Raw genomic sequence first — 22,458 nt, 5'->3', positions numbered from 1 at the left:
ATCTGGGGCCACCCATGTGGTCCCGACCACCTGGGTCACATACTTCAGGGGTTTGTCATACTCGACCAAATGATCACCTCGACGCATCCCTATGTTCTCCACGTGGAATAAAGAGCTCGGGGTCGTTTTCTCGGGCAGGACAGGATAATACAGCACCATCCCCAAATGTTTCTTTGCTTTTGTAAACTACATTCATGTTTCACCAGGTATATATGTACCAACCTTCTGACCTGACACATAGTCATAGTAAGTTGGTAGGTGGACATTGCCGTTAAATGCCGATCAGTCACCCACGAGTGGAGCTTCCCCTCAGCAATATGCCATAGTTTTTCCCAGGTTTGTCCCACGAACCAAGATCCATAAATTATACATGCATATCATGCTGCTTTGCTGGAGGCATTCCTACCTCATTTAAAAATTGATCTACACTTTTAGCGTAAGATTCCTGATATTTGACCAGATCCTGTTGGGTTATGGGGATTGGGCAGGGAAGTGGAGTTGAGGCCATGATCAGATCAGCCATGATCTTATTGAGTGGTGGAGCAGGCGCGAGGGGCCAAATGGCCTACGCCTGCTGCTATTTCTTATGTTCTTATGTAAGTATGGCCATAATCTGGCCCTCCCTTAATTCCCCTTGTTCCTGATCATTCATTTCATACAGAATTTTCCTTAAATGATTTCTGACCACTTTTACAGATTGATCTAAGCTAGCCAAATCAAGGCTTTAGTGAGTGAAGTCCCGGTGTTAAAAAATAGTTTCCGTGTCATTAGCCACACTTCGCCGTCTTCTGGTATGATTTCTTGGGGTAGCATTGCCCTCATCATTTCCCCCAATGGACTCAGTATCATTGCCAATCAACCCATCCTCATGAATAACACAGTAAATGGTTCCAATTCTGATTCACCTAACGTTTCACCGGTCCTTTCCCAAAACTCCTCTATCAATTCCTGCAACAATTTTTGATACAAACGTTTTGTCTCGGACTTACACCAACTAGCTATTCTGGATTCCATCAGATTCAACATCACCAGTATCACCTCGTGGTGTATGTCATGGTACAATACCCTTTGTGTTGGGATTACCACTAGCCTGTTTGTTGGTCCCGGGGTATGATCTGTACAACTTTGTGGTGTATCCTGTGTGTCATTCTGTGCGTTAATTTGCGTTTCGTTTGTGGGGGCGGGGGGGGGCGGCTTAGGAAGAACTTTCAATTCTACAGCATCTATGGTTCTGTTCATGCACTCCGACACATGGTAAGTGACACAGTTTTCTTGGCATGGCCCTCCCTTCTCATCCAGCATCCATTGATGGGGGGGTGGGGTAATTCCTCGCGCCATACTTGAATGCGGGAGAAAGACCTCAAGTCGGCGATTCGACCTAAAACTGTCCCAATTCATTGGGCCTGGCCAAGGATTTACACATCCGTATATCCACTCGTGTTCTCGCCACCGCCATGGCCAGCACAACATAGTTTCTCCCTCTCCTCCCGATTAAGTTGGACTGCCTACATTTCCAGGATCCCCTATCGGGGGGTAACTGGTTTTATCACCCGTTTTCGCTTGGATGATCCACACACGTGGTTAGCTGGTGGCCCCTCTTCCTTCCCAGACTTCGTACGTGGTCACCTGCACTGTCCCCGAGCAATTTGTTTTGCCCGTACCCGAGATGAATCGGAGAGTGACTTCCCATGTGATGCCTTCGGGGCATGGTTGCCGGGACAAGGGTGATCTGGCTTGTATATCCTGAGCCTTTGGACCCTCTACGTGTTATTGGCACTGCCGCCATCCTGACGCCGAGTATTATGCTGCACAACAACCAAAATAGTTTCCCCATTTCCCCCTTTGTCTTGGTCGGGCCTGTGGGAGAATGGAACAGAAACGGAGTGTTACTTCCGGTCATGTACCCCCCTCCACCCTACCTATTGGCCTCTCAGAATTAAAGAGCGTGTATTGTTTTGCAGGACGTCGGGGACGCGTCCTCAAATTTTATACTTTACCTGTGGAGGCACCACACCAGGTGCCTCTGCTCCGTTATTCGGGTGAGACGCTACATTGGCGCCTCCTCTGCCTCATCCAATTCAATAGGGTGAGTCCATCTCACCAGGCCCATGGGCTGGTGGGCTGAAAAAGCTTAATTTGGTTAACGTGAAAACATTTAACTTTATTAGGCAGCTGAACTGCATATACCTTGGGGCTGGCTTTGTTGACGATGTTACATGATCCCTTGTAGAATGGTTCAAAAGCTCCCACCCTTGCATAGTTTTATATCATCACCTGGCTTCCCACCTCCCGCTCCTGGGGCTTGTTTGGAGCCAAGTTTAGTCAATTATGCTGATGGGCCCTCCCAATACTATGGGCGGTCCTCAGATGTGCCCCTGTCAAGGTTTCCCACAGATTGCTCAGGAACTTATCCCTGGTCATCTCCTTAATCTGTCTGTCTGTCAATGTGGGAACCAACAAGTCAGGGGGTGGGGGAGGGTTCGCATGGGTCTCCCAGTTAATTCTTTACGCAGAGCCAGTTTCAGCGTACGGTTCATTCTCTCCACAATTCCCGATGACAGTGGGTTGTGAGCCATGTGCCATTTTCCCTCAATCTCAAGCAACTTTAGGGTGGCCTGCATCACTTGACCCGTGAAGTAACTTTCCTGATCCAACTCCACCACCCGAGGAAGACCCCACCTGGAGAATACCTCCTTAACTAAGGTCTTGGCTGTCCATAATGCTGTGGCCGTCTTACATGGGAAGGCTTCCACCCATTTAGTAAAGTTGTCCACTGGGACCAGACAATACTTATTGTCTCTCTTGGTGATGGGCATGAGCCCAATAAAATCTATTTGGATCCACTGCCACGGTACCTCGGACCGATGTATGTGCCCCAAGAGAGCCTTTTCCTTGTGCGGTTCGGGGTTATTGGCTGTGCATATCAGACTGCTTTTTATAAAGTCCTCTACGTCCTCCCTGGGGCCATCATCCCACCTTCTCTAACCATTTCCAGGTCATCTCTGGGCTGGTGTCCAACCCCCGGTCCCCCATGAGCTAGCTGCATAAATTCCTCAGTATCCACCTTACTCCTTTAAACAACATACCTTCCCTGACTTCCACACCTCTGGCTCCATAGTGCCCATCCACAGGTTGACTTGCATCCTTGTCCTTGAGGGCTGCTCTTAATACCACATCCTTCAATTGTATCGCTTTAAGATCCGGGGGAAGCAGAAAAGTAATGGGCACTGAAGTGGCGGCCGCCACCACTCCCAATTGGTACGGGTCCCATGGGACCCCTTCCTCTGCACCCATCCTAGCCAACTCGTCCACCTTCCTATTTCCCTCCCATCTGGGTTCCGCTTTAGAATAGATTTGACCTTATGGATATAATATTCTTCACTTCCTTTTTCTACGGCTTCCACTATGGTTGCCAGCATTGGTGTGGTGACCAATGGTTTGCCATCTGCTGATTTATAACCCCTCCTGGCCCAAATTGCCAGGTATTCTATGCAAGAGTTACATGCAAACATAGAGTCGGAACAGATCATATAAGATGGGGGCTGTCATGTATCTTACATTATTATATTTAACTGTATCCTAACATGCTATACATGACTGTAATAAGATATGACCGAAAACCACCAGCATACCTTACCACCAGGGGCGCATTTGCAAGAGACAGGTATATAAGGACAGGTCTCAGGCAAGTGCAGCATTCCAGAGCTGTGAAATAAAGGTGCAGGTCCAGAGTGACCTTGACTTCACTACATGCCTCGTGTGAATCTGTACTGAGGGGACAGGACTTTACAGTGGCGACGAGTTACGGGATTACAGAATCCACAGAATGGCGGACAACGGATCAGATGAAAAGTACAATGCTGGAGACAATTGTGAGGACTTTATAGAAAGGCTCCAGCAAAGCTTTGTAACCAAAGACTGGTTAGGCGACGATAAGGCAGACAAGAGAAGAGCCCATCTCTTGACCAGCTGTGGCTCGAAAACATACGCTTTAATGAAGGATCTGTTTGCACCCGAGAAACCAGCAAGCAAGTCGTTTGCAGAATTGAGCACACTGGTAAGAGACCACCTGAAACCAGCGAGCAGCCTACACATGGCCAGACACAGGTTCTACAACTACAGACGCTGTGTGGGCCAGAGCATACCTGACTTTGTGGCGGAACTTCGGAGGTTGGCTAGTTTATGTGAGTTCTCGGATGAACTGAGGAGAGAAATGCTGAGAGACTTTTTCATTGAAGGAATAGGCCACGCAGGCATATTCCGAAAGTTCATAGAGACCAAGAACCTGACCTTAGAGGCAGCAGCTCTGGTTGCGCAGACATTCTTGGTCGGGGAAGAAGAAACGAGGTTGATATACAATGCAGGTACGACAACTAACGAAATATTGGAACAAGAAGTTCACAGCACTAAACAAGCTGCTACCCACACACACAGACAAAGCTGGGAGAACAGTCTCTCGACAGCAAGCAGAAGCCATCAAGGGCCACAGGAACGGCCGTTCACACCTCATCAACCCACAATGCGAGCAATCAACTACAAACTGAGAGAAGTTCAAGAGAGATCAGCCAGACGCAGCTCATTCTTTGGAAACACTTTGGACAATGGAACAGGTCTGTGCTGGAGGTGTGGGGGTGAGCACTCGTCAAGGGGATGTCAATTTCAGCAGGCTGTTTGCAGAAATTGTGAATATACAGGGCATTTGGCCCGCATGTGCAAAAAAACGGCAGCTCGGCTGGTATATGAATCGGATGGGTCGGAAAGCGGACCAGAAGATGGTGGGGACAGTACCCGGGACACCGATGTACAGCGGGTCAACATGATCAATCGCCACTGCTCCTACAACAGGATGCCTCCTATAATGATGAGGGTCCTACTCAACGGGATATCTGTCAACATGGAGCTGGATACGGGAGAGAGTCAATCTCTCATAGGCGCTCAACAATTTGAACAACTGTGGCCGCATAAAAGAGACAGACCAAAACTCACAAGGGTCGAAACCAAACTAAGGACCTATACCAAAGAAATCGAAACAGTCCTCAGCAGCACCATGCTCTCTGTCACACACAAAGGGACAGTGAACCAACTTCCCCTGTGGATTGTCCCCGGAGACCCCCTAGCACTGCTGGGGAGAAGCTTGGGGAGTGTCGGACTGCCCCTGCTTGCCTGCGGGGCTCTGACTCGCATTGATGATGCTGACTCCCTGATCTATCGCTGTGTTAGAGGCAGAATTGCGCGCGTATATTATTTTCGTCTCTTCCTCCCCCGCCATGAAAGTTTGAGCTATCAACGCCGCCGCTTCCAAGGTCAAATCCTTGTTCTCAATTAATTTGCGGAAAATTCCCGCATGACCGATGCCCTCGATAAAGAAGTCCCTTAGCATCTCCCCCCTGCAGGCGTCTGTGAACTTACAGAGACTGGCCAAACGCCGGAGGTCCGCTACGAAGTCCGGTATGCTCTGTCCTTCACGACGTTGGTGGTTGTAGAATCTGTGTCGGGTCATATGTATGCTACTCGCTGGTTTGAGGTGCTCCCCGATCAATTTGTTAAGTTCTTCAAAGGTTTTGTCCGCCGGCTTTTCGAGTGCTAGTAAGTCCTTCATGAGCACGTAAGTCTTTGGTCCGCAGCTGGTCAAAAGATGAGCCCTTCGCTTGTCGGCTGCTGCATCCCCCAGTCATTCTTTCGTAATGAAGCTTTGCTGAAGCCTCTCGACAAAATCGTCCCAGTCTTCCCCAACACAGTACCATTCTTCTGTGCTACCGGTGGCCATTCTCGTGGGTCGTGAATTCCCATTTCTCGTCGCCAATGTAAAGTCCTTACTCTACATTATGAAACCACACGAGGCACATTCTGCAGACAAGGTCACTCTGTGACCTTAACTCTTTATTCACAGGGGTCCGAAGACGATGACCCTGCATGGGACCTCCCTTTTTATTCCTGTGTGATCAGGTAAGGAGTGTCTCCCACAAGTTCACCTCTTGTGGTCAAGGTGTGCATCTAGGTTGAGTGTCTACAGTAATACAGTTACATTGTGGTTACATACATGACAATATTGAATAAGTTGGCCTGGTTGACTGAACTCTAACAGGCACTTAGCATGCACTAATGAAAAATAGATGGGCTATTGTGGAACCCAGGGCCGGATTAAGGGCCCGATGGGCCTGGGGCAAACTGATCCAAATGGGCCTATAGTTATGTTTGTTTATGTTCATTACATTACGTATATGATTCTGATTCTGAGTATGAAAACATAGGATAGTATAGTCAACAATGAAAGCACATATTCTGTATCAAGTAGGTATATATTCTGGTTCTGGTTACATTGCAATCCTAGATTCCTATACAGATATGCAAATTATATAAAATATATTATATAATAACATAGTTAAATAATAATATGGATAAATAGTAATGATCTTGTCTCTGCAAAAATAGGTATGTATATGTTAGGGCAATAAATAATATTTTCCTCGGTGTTGTTTTTCCTCTCTTACTGTCTATTCTATTCAGCCTATTTAGGAGGCCTTATATATTTTTCCTTACATTTATTTGGTGGGCCTATGTTCTTTGGTGGGTCTGGGGCTGCAGCCTCATACACTCCATGGCTAATCTGCCCCTGGTGGAACCCCTGTGGCAGGCAAGTCCACACATATTGCTGCCCCTTGAAGATCAAGGCAAACTTATACTGATCCTCTGGAAGTAAGGGAATTGGCCAGAATCCGTTGGTTATTTCTAATACTGTGAACACAATGGCGGAGCTGGGAATATTACCGATCAGATCAACCTAAGCAGCTATTGTGGTAGCACAGGCAGGGATGTTTTTATTTAGGATTCTATAAACTAAGTCATTCGCCAAGAGTTGTCTGGCTTCATTAGTGGTCAAATAGGAGAGTTAACATGCGCCACGAGGGGTCTCGTTACCCCTTGTTCCGCCAAGGACGTAACCGCCTTTTCCAAATCTCTCTCTGCTTCTTTGGGGAAAGTGTTGTGTTTTTGTGGCCTGGACATTGGTTCTCCCCCCACGCACACATCTACTCCTGACACCTTGCCACAGTCGTGTTTGTGGGTAGTAAAAGCTTCCATTGCATTCTGCACTATGGCTTGGTACCTTTTGGGCACCCTGGCCGCCAATGTTTCCAAGTTGTAGGGTCCCGTGTGCGGTACCACCCATGCTTGCCCATGCTGCGGGGGGATTACAACTATTTCCTCATTATTTTCCACTCCACCTCACAGACAGTTGTTATTCATGTCCACTATAACATTGTGGGCCAGCATACAGTCTGAACCTAACACTCCCAGCCCTGGCTGATCCCATTTCAGTAATATACATATCCACTTTGTTTGGAGGGGCCCTACCTTAAAAGCCAAAGGTTTTGACACCACCACAGCAGCTGAATCACCCGTGGAACCTCCTAGAACATAGGGGGTTCCATTTGACCAGAGCGACCTTCATTGGGAAGGGAGAGTGGATTACCGTATTCGATGCTCCAGTGTCTACTAAATAGTCCCCTCTCTCTCCCTTCACAATGACATCTATACATGGTCTTCTCCAATCATCGTACCCGAGTGGACCCGAGTGGGCTGGGGTTCATGTTTGGGATGCCATGCTACCTTCCCCCTGTGCCATGTGGATTTTCCCCTGGGGTGTAATGAGTTCTTTCACATACTTGATAAATAATTTGAACATATATTCTTGAGCTTGACTGGGGCCCTGCTGATTTAGGGGCCTCCGACTTGCCTTTCTTTGAGAGTCAGCAACTGCACGCAAAATGTCCTGTACCTCCACAGTTATAGCACTTTTGCCCCTGGGTTCCCCCTTTCGTTACCGCCCCCTTCTGTTGCCACCTTCGGGGTGATCCAGCATCTGGTTCCTTACCCTTAATTTCACAGACCTTGCTCTTGGGTTTATTTATCACCTGCCATACTTTGAAGCGCAGAGTCATTTTCCACAATACCCTGGCCTCGGCATTGGTATTTTCCTCTGGGTCAAAATCTGCCAGAGCAACTTGTAAATAGGGCACACATGGGAGATCAAGGATGCGCAACCAGTGATTATGTGCTGCCCATCCAGTCCTCCTCTATCTATTGTTCCTCCCATGTCCGCATTATAAGCTGTCCATAATCTATCAGCAAACGCCACCGGCAACTCGCCCGGGCCTTGTGTTACCTCCCTTTCCCGGCCCCATTGCCTGGGTGACTCTTAACTTTAGTGAGTCATAATTACCCTCTCCTCTTTTGACTTCCTGTGGGAGAATAGCGAAAATGCCAGGAATCAAAATAAATAGCAGTAAATGCTTCCTTTCGGCCTCATCAAGGCCATTAAAAGCGGCTATTTGGTCTATTTCCAGGAAATGCCTTTGGAGGTCTCCTCCCTGATCTAATTTTTTCATGTCAGTGGACATTTTCCTTAACTCCTCTGTACTAAATGGTACTTTAAACTCCCGGGGGTGCGAAATAAAGGTTCCCGATGAGGCCTGTTACCGCCGGAAAGCTGCGGCCATGCAGTGGTGTTGAAGGGCCGCCATTTTTTTGGCGAATGGCCGCCGCTCGCGAAATTCTCCTCGGTGGTTTCTCCGGCGGTCCCCACTTCCACCCCGCTGCTGCCGGACACTCCGAAGTGTGTCATCAAAATGCGCACCGCCGATCTCCCGTCCCGCAAGCAAAATTCACCTAAAAAATCTTGAGCTGCTGCACAGTGCCCCCGACAGTTTTTCTGTCGGTGCACTGTATTTACAGTGTGTGTAAAATAGTGGTGCGGGCTTCATTAAAGGGGAGGGTACCGCAGACACCATCTTATTTTTTTTTGTCGGCCGACTGCTAGGTCGGCATGACAATTATGCCCCTGGGTTCAGCCGGGCCGCCAACAGGCAGCCTGGCACCCCCTCTTGGGTGCCAGACCGCTGGCCCAGCCAAAACCCTGCCTGGTGGCCCAGTGGACCTAACTAAAATAATCGTACTCGATTGGGATGCCGAAATTGCCAAAATAATCTCAGTGCTTGCAGCAGCTCTCCCCTTTAAGTAAAGGGGAGAGACGTGGTGATGCACCATCGTGATGGCGTCATCAGCTTACGCTTGCGTTGATAAATATCAGCGCCGAGCACTCCTCCCACCCCCATTTCCACTCCAATTATAACCGACTTCTGCCCCACTCGTAAAAAAAAAACAAAGAGCTGAATTTCACGCAAGAGGGCACCGCATCCACTGTGGCGGTGAAAACATAGTTAAAATGGTAGGTGCGACCCGTTTCCAGCGGGGGTGAATTTCGGCCTCCCATTCTAGTGCGCCCCGGGCCCCATTGGCATCGGCCAAGTACTGCCTTTTTCACATCGGATTCATGGGTGGCAGCCGGAGCTCTTCCGGTGGGATGCCCCCTGCTTCCCACTCAGGATTAACCTCATAACATTAATCTCCATTTTCTCGAGACAATAGAGTCACGGCACACACAATGCCCCTTTTGAATTTGTAACTTCTCCTCTAATTCTTTGATTCTCTTTTTACATTCTGTATGATTCCCACGGGTACCCTGTTCTTCTAATGCCTGTCTTTGGGTTAGCCTAAATGCAACTTGAAGATCCTCATTGGCCTTCTCTGCCTGTTCAGCTTGGTGTCTCTGTTAAAATGCCTCTTTTGACCAAACATCACTGACTCTGATTATTCATACATTGACTTTCACGGTATTGGGCTGGATTTTCCACCCCTGAGCGGCGTGAAAGGCACCGTTCAGGTCAGCTTGCGCTCCGTCACAATCCTCCGGTCTGGTTTTGTGATGGCGCTGAGCAGCACTGCCGGGAAGAGCTGCGCCGAGTGTACAATGACTCTTGTTGTGACACAGGCAGTAATTTTGACTTTTGCCCGATCCGTCCGCTTGGATGTGCGTCTGCAATGACCGCCTGGGAAATCAGTGCAATCCAGCATAGCCGATGCCACAGAGGAAGCTAAAGTACTCCGAAGGTAAGTGCGAGTGTTTGTTCTTTTTCTTTTTTTAGTGAATTGTATTGTGGTGGTTTGGGCAATGTTTTGGGAATGTTTTTGTGGGTTTTTTTTAAGGTTCCCCCCCAGACCTCTCTTGAAGCGTACATGGCCCGGCAGTTTAGTTCGCGAGTTTGACGCAGGGCCCAGATGCTGAAACTTCCTTACCAAAGTGCAAACTATTCCCGACCGGTAACTTTCTCGCTCCTCCTTTGTTTTTGCCCCAAAAATAGAAAAGCCTAAAATCAAGCCCTCAGTTCCTTGTTACATCATCTTTCTTTTGCCTTTTTGAAATATTCCTCAAGCCGTTTCCTACTCTTTCTTTCGTCTTCTAACTCTTTTAACAAACGATTTATGACTGCCTCTCTACCACAGGCTTTATTTGCCATGTCTTCATATTCTTTTCTCATTTTAATCTTTTCACATTCATCATTCTTAAACTGTCTCTGAAGTGCGAATCAAGCAGACGGCTTTCATCATTCCTGACCGACATGTGGACCCTTGTGTCTATTGTTCGGCCTCATAAACCGGCTCATTCCTGTCTATTATGAGCCGAAACCAACCCTCCTTGAGGGGTACTTTCCCTGTCACATATTTTGTAACTAACTCATCTATCATCTTTGCCATTGTTTATTCCGGACGGGCCTCTATTCGTGTGCTAATATCTGTCTACCTTGTCTCCGTCTAACAGTATATAGAGTTCAGACACGCTTCGTGAAATTTTTTCCTCCTGCCAGCATCGCGAATCGGTCGTCTGTCTTTGGTAGTGGGTATTGATCCTGCAGGGAGAAACGATTGATAGTTACTTTGTAATTACCACAAATTCTGACGGTGCCATCTTCCTTGAGGACTGGAACAAAAGGACTGGCCCACTCATTGAATTCAATCGGCGAAATGATGCCCTCTCATTGCAGCCGGTCCAGCTCGATCTCCACCTCTCTCTCATCACGTATGGTGCCGCTCTCACCTTGTGATGGATGGGTCATGCCCCCAGAATCAAATGGATTTGCACTTTTGCTCCTTGGAACTTCCCAAAGCCTGGTTTGAACAGTGAGGAGAACTTGTTTAGGACCTGGGAACATGAAGTGTCATCGACGGACGAGAGCACTCGGATGTCGCCCCAGTTCCAGCATACCTTTCCCAGGCAACTCCTGCTGAACAATGTGAGCCATCGCCCGGTACCACCCAGAGTGGTAAATTGTGCACCACTCCTTCGTAGGAGACCTTTATGGTAGCACTGCTGATTACGGGAATCAGTTCCTTTGTGTACGTTCTCAGTTTAGTATGAATGGGAGTCAGGACTGGCCTTGAAGCCTTGCTGCACCACAATTTATCAAAAGTCTTTTTGCTCATTATGGACTGGCTCGCGCCCGTGTCCAGCTCCATTCACACCGGGAGTTCATTTAATTCAACCTACAGCATTTTCGGGGGCACTTTGTGGTAAATGTGTGCACCCCATATACCTCTATCTCGTCAGTCTGAGGCTCTGGTTCATTGTGATCCACTGTGGATCTGTCCTCCTCTGCAACATGGTGGTTTGCATGATTAGCAGGGTTTTCAGCTTGCCTGCATACTCGTTCGAGGTGTCCCATTGTTCCACAGACCTTGCAAACGTATCCTTTGAAGCGGCATGAATGGAAACGATGATCACCTCCGCAGTGCCAACAAGGTGTTAATGGCCTTGCATTTACCACTCTTGATGGTGGACTCTGAGACATCTGCGGACGTGCAGCTGCAGGCATGTGAGTCCTGCCGTGTACGTTATGGTTCGAAAACAACATTACTTTGTTCACAGTACTTGCAGCAGCACTCGTGTGCTGAGAGATTTGTTTGGTATTGTCACAGGTGGTGATAAACGCCTGGGCTATCGCTATCACTTTACTCAAGATTGGGGTCTCTACATTCAAAAGTTTGCAAAGTATTACTTCATGGCCAATGCCAAGTAAAAAGAAGTCCCTGAGCATGTGCTCCAAGTGTCCTTCAAATTTGCAATGTCCTGCAAGGCACCTTAGCTCGACGACGTAGCTCGCCACTTCCTGGCCTTCAGACCTCTTGTTCGTGTAGAACCGATACCTTGCCATCAGAACACTTTCCTTCGGGTTTAGATGCTCTCGGACCAATGTGCACAACTCATCATACGACTTTTCTGTGGATTTTGCTGGAGCAAGCAGATTTTTCATGATGCCATATGTTGGTGCCCCGCAAACGGTGAGGAGAATCGCCCTTCGTTTGGCAGCGTTCGCTTCTCCTTCCAACTCGTTGGCCATGAAGTATTGGTCAAGTCACTCCACGAAGGTTTCCCAATCATCTCCCTCCGACAATTTCTCCAGGATGCCCATGGTTCTCTGCATTGTTGCGGTGGGGTTCATCATCTGTATCTCGTCACCAGTGGTTATGTCTTGAATAAAGAATCTGACTAGATAATGTAAGCTTAATGTAATGTGTGACCGTAGTCCTTTTTTACAGGTCTCCAGAGTGCCTCTCCTGCCTGTGAGGCTTCCTTATGTACAAGTGCTCCCAAGGGATTGTGAGATCCCTTCGGACTCTAGGGGATGAGCCCTCTGGTGGTTAAACAAGGTATTTACAGGTTTACATATATAACACTAGCATTTCTCTAATTGTGTCCTTTATACTCAAAAACTTGGCAGGCATCTCAATGCCTACGTATCTCAGACCACATTGGCTATTGTTCAATCATTGGTACCTCTTCTGTCTCAGACCGCGTTGACTATTGTTCAATCATTGGCATCTCTTCTGTCTCTGACCACGTTGACTATTGTTCAATCATTTTACAACAGCTTAAAGGTTTGTTTTGCGGAAATCTTGAGGGCTTGATTGTCCAAACCATAGGTTTGCAAACCGCAGAATAAGAACATAAGAACATAAGAAATAGGAGCAGGAGTAGGCCACTTGGCCCCTTGAGCATGCTTCGCCATTTAATAAGATCATGGCTGATCTGATCATGGACTCATCTCCACTTCCCTGCCCACTCCCCATAACCCTTATCGCTCAAAATTCTGTCTATCTCCGTCTTAAATATATTCAATGACCCAGCCTCCACAGCTCTCTGGGGCAGAGAATTCCACAGCTTTACAACCCTCTGAGAAAAGAAATTTCTCCTCATCTCAATTTTAAATGGGTGGCCCCTTATTCTAATACTATGTCCCCTAGTTATAGTTTCCCCTATGAGTGGAAATATCCTTCTGCATCCACCTTGTAAAGCCCCCTCATTACCTTATATGCTTCGATAAGATCACCTCTCATTCTTCTGAACTCCAATATGTATAGGCCCAACCTACTCAAGTTATCTTCATAAGTCAACCCACTCATCTCCGGAATCAACCTAGTGAACCTGCTCTGAACAGCCTCCAATGCAAGTATATCCTTCCTTAGATAAGGAGACCAAGGGCCCTATTTTGGACAACCTATTTTTTTTGGCGCACTGACCCTTTATGCGCCGACTTTGTGCACTGGAAAGGGCGCCAAAAAACGTTCGTAGTATTCTGGCCCCTCTGCCGGGTGTCCCGGGTCCTGGCGCGGCGTCCATGGTGGAGTGGAGGTGGCGGAGCTACAGCCCTGCGCTGAAAACACTGCCGGCAGCTGTCCGCAGTGGAGTCTGCGCGCATGCTCCTCGCCCTCCCAGCGTGTCCTGAAAGCTGTCTGCAGGACTCGATGTTCGCCGGCCCTAGCCGTGGCCGAATGGTCGCCTGCGTCTGAGTGCAGCCCAGGCTCTCAGAACCCTACCCGAGATGCCGTGGAGCCCTGCCTTTCCTCTCCCTTCCTCCCGATGCCGTGGAGCCCAGCCTTTCCTCTCTCTTCCTCCCGATGCCGTGGAGCCCTGCCTTTCCTCTCCCTTCCTCCCGATGCCGTGGAGCCCTGCCTTTCCTCTCCCTTCCTCCCGATGCCGTGGAGCCCTGCCTTTCCTCTCTCTTCCTCCCGATGCCGTGGAGCCCTGCCTTTCCTCTCCCTTCCTCCCGATGCCGTGGAGCCCTGCCTTTCCTCTCTCTTCCTCCCGATACCGTGGAGCCCTGCCTTTCCTCTCCCTTCCTCCCGATGCCGTGGAGCCCAGCCTTTCCTCTCCCTTCCTCCCGATGCCGTGGAGCCCTGCCTTTCCTCTCCCTCCCTCACTTCCACCCCCCCACCCCCCACCACCCCCCAGTCTCCTGATACGTCTTTGCCGGCCGCCCCTATCCTACGCCAAATGGCCTCCCATACAGGCTGGCCCGCTGCCTTTCCCGGCCCAAGGTAGGATTTACTTAAAATATTTAATTGTTTACCTGAGTTCTTTATTTTTATTTAGTTACTTTAACTTTTATTTGGAATGTTTGGTGCTTGGGTGCAGGTCCTTACTTACTTACCTGCGCCGATTTCTTAACTGGCGTAGTGTCTGGGAACGCCCCCTTTTGAAACAAAAACGGAACTAAAAAAAATCGTACCTAACTGATTTACTCTGGAGCAAATTTTTTGGGGAAAATGGCATTTTTTAACTTACGCCAGAAAAAACAACTTACTCCAAAAAAATTGATGTAAATCATGGCCAAAATTGGGTCCCAAAACTGTACGCAGTACTCTAAAGTGTGGCCTCACCAATACCCTGTACAGTTGTAGCAGGACTTCTCTGCTTTTATACTCTATCCCCCTTGCAATAAAGGTCAACATTCCATTTGCCTTCCTGATTACTTCTTGTACCTGCATACTAACTTTTTGTGTTTCATGTACAAGGACCCCCAGGTCCTCTGTACTGCAGCACTTTGCAATTTTTTTGCCATTTAAATCATAATTTGCTTTTCTATTATTTCAGCTAAAGTGGATAACCTCACATTTTCCCATATTATACTCCATCTGCCAAATGTTTGCCCACTCACTTAGCCTGTCTATCTCCCTTTGCAGATTTTTTTTGCCTTCCTCATAATTTGCTTTCCCACTCTTCTTTGTATCATCAGCAAACTTGGCTACATTACACTTGGTCCCTTCATCCAAGTCATTAATATAGATTGTAAATAGTTGAGGACCCAGCATCGATCCCTGCGGCACCCCACTAGTCACTGTTTGCCAACCGGAAATTGACCATTTATCCCGACTCTCTGTTTTCTGTTAATTAGCCAATCCTCTATCCATGCTAATATATTACCCCCAACCCCATGAACTTTTATCTTGTGTAGTAACCTTTTATGTGGCACCTTATCGAATGCCTTCTGGAAATCCAATTACAGCACATCCACTGGTTCCCCCTTATCCACCCTGCTCGTTACATCCTCATAGAACTCCAGCAAATTTGTCAAATATGATTTCCCTTTCATAAAACCATGCTGACTCTGCTTGATTAAATTTTGCTTTTCCAAATGTCCTGCTACTGCTTGCTTATAAATGGACTCCAGCATTTTCCCAACGACAGAAGTTAGACTAACTGGTCTATAGTTTTCTGCTTTTTGTCTGCCTCCTTTTTTAAATAGGGGCGTTAGATTTGCGGTTTTCCAATCCGCTGGGACCAATGCATCCACTATTTCTGTAGCCACTTCTCTTAAGACTCTAGCGTGTAAGCCATCAGGTCCAGGGAACTTTTACTGAGTACTACTTCATTAGTGATCGTGATTGTATTAAGTTCCTCCCTCTCTATAGTCCCTTGGTTATCCACTATTGGGATGTTTTTAGTGTCTTGTATCTTTACAGCGTTTGCCCAGCAACACGGCTTCTTAGCCTCTAAAAGCATGCTGCAACATCAAATTCAGTCAATTTACAATGAACAGCGCACTTCTTACAGCTTGTGTTTGTGTAAAGGAAGATATATCACACAGATAGATTGTGTTGTGGACTCATATTTCCACATGGTTATTGGGACAATAGTTTGAAGTGGAAGTAATATAATGTGCTCTGTTGCAGTATGAAGATCCAAAGAAAGGCTGAGAAAGATCTACTTTCTAAAGGCTTAATGTTCCACATCAGTCATAGTTTAATAGAGTGAGAGGAAACTCATTGTGGTGAGCATAATTTGCCCACCTACTTGTTATAGTGAAATACTGATTAGCCTTTCTTTGGCAAGCTTCTTCAGACTGTTAATATTTTTTCTCATCTGTATTCACAGGGCTGGATTTTTGGCGAATTTGCATCCCTGATTCTGGGCGTGATGCTGGGCGTCCAGGATTTTGTGTCCAGACGGAGGATTCAGCTATTGGTTTATACTGGGGCAAAAACTTACCTCCCCACCCTCCGTTTTCAGCGTGATTATGACGTCAATCATCATGCAAGGCTGTACTAGCACTCTGCGAGAAACTTTAAGCCTTAACGCCTTATTGAACGACAACCCCAGGAAACACCTGAAAAAACCAGGCAGTCCCAGGAATCAGCAGGCACTACTGGTGGCATATTTAAACGGAGTCTCGGGGAATCTTATTTTGCAGTTGTCAGTGACTGCTACGATTGCATGCAGAATGCTGTGTTATGCCCTGAGATGTAAACTGTACTTTTATGTGTCATGACACTTTGCTTACAAGGTCAGTGAGAGATTTCAATGGGGACAATACTAGTTCCCCAGCATATTATACTGGTTACTGTTGGCAGGTGGCTTCAAGCTTGAAATAGGATTCTTGGCCAAGTTGGGCCACGGATTCGAAGAGGTCACAGACGTATGGGGAGGAAGCCTTACCCCCCATGGGTTAACAGGGAACATCACTCTTACCTCCACATCTCTGAGGCACAGTGTTTAGAAGGCTGTGCTTCCAAAAAGAAGTGCTGAGAGAGATATGCTAGCTCCTACAGGCAGACCTACAGCCTACCAGCACCAACAGGACTGAGCTGCCCGTTGAGCTGATGGTGGCTGTGGCAATGGCCTTCTATGCCTACGGCTCCTTCCAGGCAGCAGATGGGACATATGCAGCATCCCTCAGCACGCTGCATATTGCTCCATTTGCCAGGTTACAAGGGCACTATGTGCACACAGAATGGACTTCATAAAGTTCCCAATGAGCAGGGGCAGACAGAATGAGAGAACTCTCGGGTTTGGATGATTTGCAGCCTTCCTCAAGGTTTAAGGTGCCATTGACTGTACATACGTCGCCTTGTGACCACCGTTACACAATGCAGAGGTCTTCAGAAACCAAAAGGGATACCACTCCCTAAACTTACAGCTGGTCTGCGACCACATGCAGTGCATCTTCACAGTGAATGCCCATAATCCAGGGAGCATACATGATGTTATCACCTTGCGTGAGAGCAGTGTCTCACGAAAGTTTCAGCGACAAAGTCAAGGGCAGGGCTGGCTGATCGAGGACAGAGGATACAGCCTAACAACTTGGCTCATGACCCACCTCCGGAACCTCGTCACAGAAGCTGAGCAACACTATAATGTGAGCCATGCAGCCACCTGCAACATTATCGAACAGACAATTGGCATGCTCAACCAACGCTTCCGACGCCTGGATCACTCTGGAGCAAGCCTTCAATACTCCCCTCAACAGGTCTCCAAAGTCATTGTGATGTGCTGCATGCAACACAACTTAGCCATCATGAGGAGCCAGACATTGCCAGTGGGGATTGCAGGACCACCTCAGGAGGAGGAGGAGGACGAGGAAAAGGAACCTGGTGAGGAATCCATTGCGGTGCCACCACAACCACAGGGGAGGCAGCGCGAAGTTGTGGCCGCAGCAAGAGCCTTACATCGGCAGCTCAACATTAACCAGTTTGCTTGAATGGGGAAGGTAGATTGCAGCGTTGATTTGCTATTCTATGCCACCATGCCGGCTAACCTGCACTGAATTCTGCAATGAGACACAAGACACCAATGGCAAAGGTCAAATAAACATTTTTATAAACATGAATAATTAACAATGTTCGCCCCCCAAAAACCCCAAACTAGACAATGGTTAAAGTCAAAGTAAATAATCACAAAAATGCAGTCAACAAAATGTAAATAAACACAAAACAAGACAATTCAAGATGAGTCAATTGTTATTATACAACTATTTACAATTTTTACAATTCAATATACATCCATAAGCACAAACTTGCACCAGCCCTTAATGGCTTTTAGCCACACTTTCTCCCTTCCCCTTCACCCTCTCCCTTCCCCTTCACCCCCTCCCACGCGTGCTGTTCCTCCTCAATGAGGCCTCAGTGCCTACAGGAAGGCTGCTAAAGGGCTGCTGTGTTGGGGGGCCAGACAATGCAGACGGTGTCTGAGGACGCCCTGGACCAGCTCTTGCCCTGGAAGGCCCGGATGCGGACTGCTGCACTTCATCATCCGCAGAAGTAGTCACTGGTGGCTGGGGTGTCAACCGTGTATGGTGCATGGTTGGCGAGTCAGTGGTGGGAGCCGGAATGCTGCCATCCTGAGGAAGGACAGCATCTTCCATTTCCTGGGAGCCACTGATTCTCCGATGGAGCTGAGCCTCAGCATCTGGAGCATGGTGTGTCTCCACAACTTGCTGGTCTGCTTCGGCACTGTCCCTTCCCTGTTGGTCAGTGGGGAATGTAGAGAGTATGGTAGTAGACATCGACTGCATTACTTGACCAAGCTGAAATATAGCTTGTGGCTGCGATACGCCCACACACTGGAACGCCACTGTCGCTGCTCGAGGCCACCAGCTTCTGTGTGTGGGCAATGCTGGCCTTACTGGATGCCCAAGTCACACTGACAACAGTCGCAGTAAGCTTGTCAATGATCTCTGGGATCCAACCCAATTCATTCATAAGCAGTGCAACTCCCACATCTGCCTTCATCCCCCCCAATGAGGCACCACCTGAGGAGCTCCTCGGCCAAGCGAGGAGGGGAAGGGGTAGAAGTGGGGAGAAGAAGGGGAGGGGGGAAGGAAAGTGAGGTGTATGTCCGCAGTTGATGGCTGTGTTATATCTCCATCTGAGTCTATACAATTTGTTGTAATGTATGGGGGCTGGGGACCATCCTCCTGCTTTGCCTTTGTATTCTGTGTTGCTGGACATGTTGAACATTTGATTGATGTCAATGGTGTAAAAAGTGGGGTGTGGGCAGGGGTTGGGTGTTATTGCCTGTGATACTTATGATTTCAGGCCAATGTTGGTATAAATTTTTTTTTTATTGAACATTACCTTGTTGCGCATTGTCTCAGATAGCTAGACCGTTACACACTGGTGATTCCTTAATATGAAAGGGTTAACTACAACTTAACTTCAATCAACATAAACTTTAACTGGCACCAAGGTGATGGGCACCATTGATGTCTGAGCTGCACACACACAGCAATGTGTCAGCATTGTCACTCACATCAACATTCTTTCAGGCAAATTGTTCAGATATCAGCTCCTCACTTAAGAGTCTTGCAGCTATGTAGCCACCACGGGCCCTTTCCTGCAGTTTGGAGGGGGTTGTGGACATGGTTGCATAGCCAGACTGATTGTCTGGCCCTATGTCAGCGTCCAACTCCTCGTCGTCCTCTTCCTCTCTCTCCTGAGGTGGAGCATCAGTGCCTTCTGGCAATTCTTGGCCTCTCCTGATTGCCACGTTGTGCAGCATCGAGCACACGACCACGAATTTACCTACTTGCTCAGGATTGTATTGTAGCTCCCCTCCTGAGTGGTCAAGACATCTGAAGTGCTGCTTAAGCACAGTTATTGTTTACTGGGCGACATTGCATGTGTCTCTGTGGCTCTGATTGTATCGCTTCTTGGCCTCGGTGTGGGTGTCACGCAAGGGAGTCATCAGCTAGGTGGCTAGGCCATATCGATTATCACCAAGCATACAGCATTATCCTTGTGGCTGACTCTTAAAGATGTCAGAGACAGCGCTCTCACGCAGGATGTGAGGCTCATCGTAGGTGCCCAGACATTTGGCATTCACTGCCATTATGATCTGGTTGTGGTCGACAACTAGTTGGATCTTCAGGGAGTGAAATCCTTTTCTGTTACGAAAATGCTCCAGGTCCTGAGAAGGTGCCCGCATGGCGATGTGAGTGCACTGTATTGCTCCCTGCACCCTGGGGAACTTAGCAATGTGGTAGAATGCTCCAGCCCTGTCAGTCTGAGCCTCCATGGTCATGGGGAAGCTGATAAAGTCCATCCTTCTTGCGTACAGGACCTCCGTGACCTGTCTAATGCAGCGATAGGTTGCATTGTGCGACAGAGGGCAAATCGCGACCACAGAGGCCCGAAAGGAACCGGATGAGTAGAAAGACAGTGCCATGGTGACCTTGACCTTGACCGACACTGATGTCCTGATGGCAGGCTGCATATGTGGCTTGATGAGCTCACATATTTCATTGATCACCATCTTGTGGAAGTGCAATCGCCAAAGGCAGGTGTGGTCAGAGACGTCGAGGTAAGACCTCTTTTCCCTGTATGTGTGGGGTGTGTATGGTCTGGCCCTCCTCCTCATTCTTGCACATCTTAAATTGGGGACATAATGATGTGCATCACACATTGAGCCATCTGCAATCTGCAGTATCTGCGTATTAGGCTGGCTGAGAAATGGCTGGCCCCAATGCATTGAAAGTATAATAGCGATTGATCAGAAGCAATGATTTCTTCACTAAAATATACGCAGAGTAAACCCCCAATAGTCCAGAGTCTGAAAATATGTCTGATGAGATGTTCACTTCACCTGAGAAGAACTCCAGAGTCAATGCAAACTCCCCCGAAGTTGAAGCAGTCTTTTGAATGAAGCGACGTACATTTTTAAAAATGGCAGCCACATTGCTGGTGTTACTTCAGAACAGTTCCACTTTTTCTGGGCATTTTTTTGGGCGAGCGATATTGTGGGCGATATGTATGCGAAGTGGTGAAAGTGACGGTGGGCGATCTCCTGGTCGTTAGTTTCGCCAAATATTTTCTTTACGACAAAAAAAAGTGGGTGGGCAGTATTATTGAATCTCGGCATTAATTCCGTGCGGAAAGTAATGCTGGACGATATTATGGGCGTTGATTTCGCCCATTCTGATGATTCCACCCAAAAATAGTAGGTGGGTGGTAATATTTTTTCCCAGCGTTAAGCACATGCGGAAATAACCCTCAGCGATAAGTTTCCTAAAAATGCCCGTCAGTTTCCATTGTGTGCCAAAATGGGCGATATCTGGGCGTTATACGTCATTTCAGCGGTAAACTGGCCTTTGTGGGCGTTAAGCATGCAAAAAAAGTGGAGGTTCTAGCCCCTAGTATCCCAAACAGGGCAACGTTCCCTTGTTACATTTCTTGCAGAAGCACCTCCGAATCAGTATTTGAGAATGGAGATGCTTTGCATTGTTGGCCAGTGATTTCCAGTTTTCATCCTAGCTACAATGAAGCAGTCCCTTTAAAAGCTGCAGCTGTGTGCTATTTTCCACGTCCCACTGATCACAAGCTCCCACTGGCAGGCCTAATCCAGGCCAGAAGCTCTTTGTGCATACACAATGAAACTGACCTCCAGAAATCCCATAAGGTTGGCCTAACATGATGATGATAAATGCTAAACTAGCTGTGTTTCAGTCCCAAGCATATTATCTTTGGATATTATATACTGTGTGCCCTCAGGAACATGACATTGATGACCAGTAACCCTTTTCTGCAGGTGAAACCAGCATATTTAATATTCAATTTGAATAACACTGCTGGATAACTGCCATGATTGGTGCTGAGTTTATCTTTTATCCAATAGCTTTCAGATGTATTTTAAGAAAACAATTAAAAGATTGGGGATATTTTCTTACCCATAGCACACTGGAAGTAAATTATATAATGATGATAAATTGCATGAAATGCATTACTACACAGTTATGTCTCTGGGTAGAAAATTGTGGCAGATATGGATGTACACAACTGAAACAAATAACCAAAGTTTTATTGACACATTTTCTCTCATTTTATTGACGTACCTGACTACTGTTTCACCCAAACTGGTATTGACGGTGGCATTTCAGAAATCTTAAATTGTTCTTGCTTTGAATACAGAATAGCATAACAGAAACAAACCTCAGTCTCCAGGTGGCACTAATGTTCTATCATGCAACTTATAGCATCTCAACAACTGCAAGTTTTATGATTGTTGTATAATTTTATGCTTCACACTGCATGTTACAGAAAATGTGAGTAAATTAACTTTAATCAGTTTTAATTGTATTCAGACCATAATTGAATTGGTATGTTTTTGAACATGAAAAAAGGACAACAGTGAATATGACATAATACTGTAATGAATTGATTAGAAATTTTTAGTTACTCTTAAAAAAAATGTAAAATATTATGGAAAAGGTGCATTTTTTTAGCTATCTATTTCTAAAACCCAAAGAATTTAGTTTGTTTTCAGTTTTATATAATTACATTATGTGTTGAAATAGATTTTATACCTTTTTGTTCAGTCTACTGTATTGACTTGTTACCTCTAGACTTGACTATTCCAATGCACTCCTGGCTGGCCTCTGTCATTCTACCCTATGTAAACTAGAGGTGATCCAAAACTCAGCTGCCCATGTCCTAACTCGCACCAAGTCCTGCTCACACATCACCCCTGTGCTCGCTGACCTACATTGGGTTCCGGTTAAGCAACACCTCAAT

Source organism: Pristiophorus japonicus, chromosome 6, assembly GCF_044704955.1.
Source record: "Pristiophorus japonicus isolate sPriJap1 chromosome 6, sPriJap1.hap1, whole genome shotgun sequence".
Taxonomy (NCBI): Eukaryota; Metazoa; Chordata; class Chondrichthyes; family Pristiophoridae; genus Pristiophorus; species Pristiophorus japonicus.
This window is presented reverse-complemented; position numbering follows the sequence as displayed.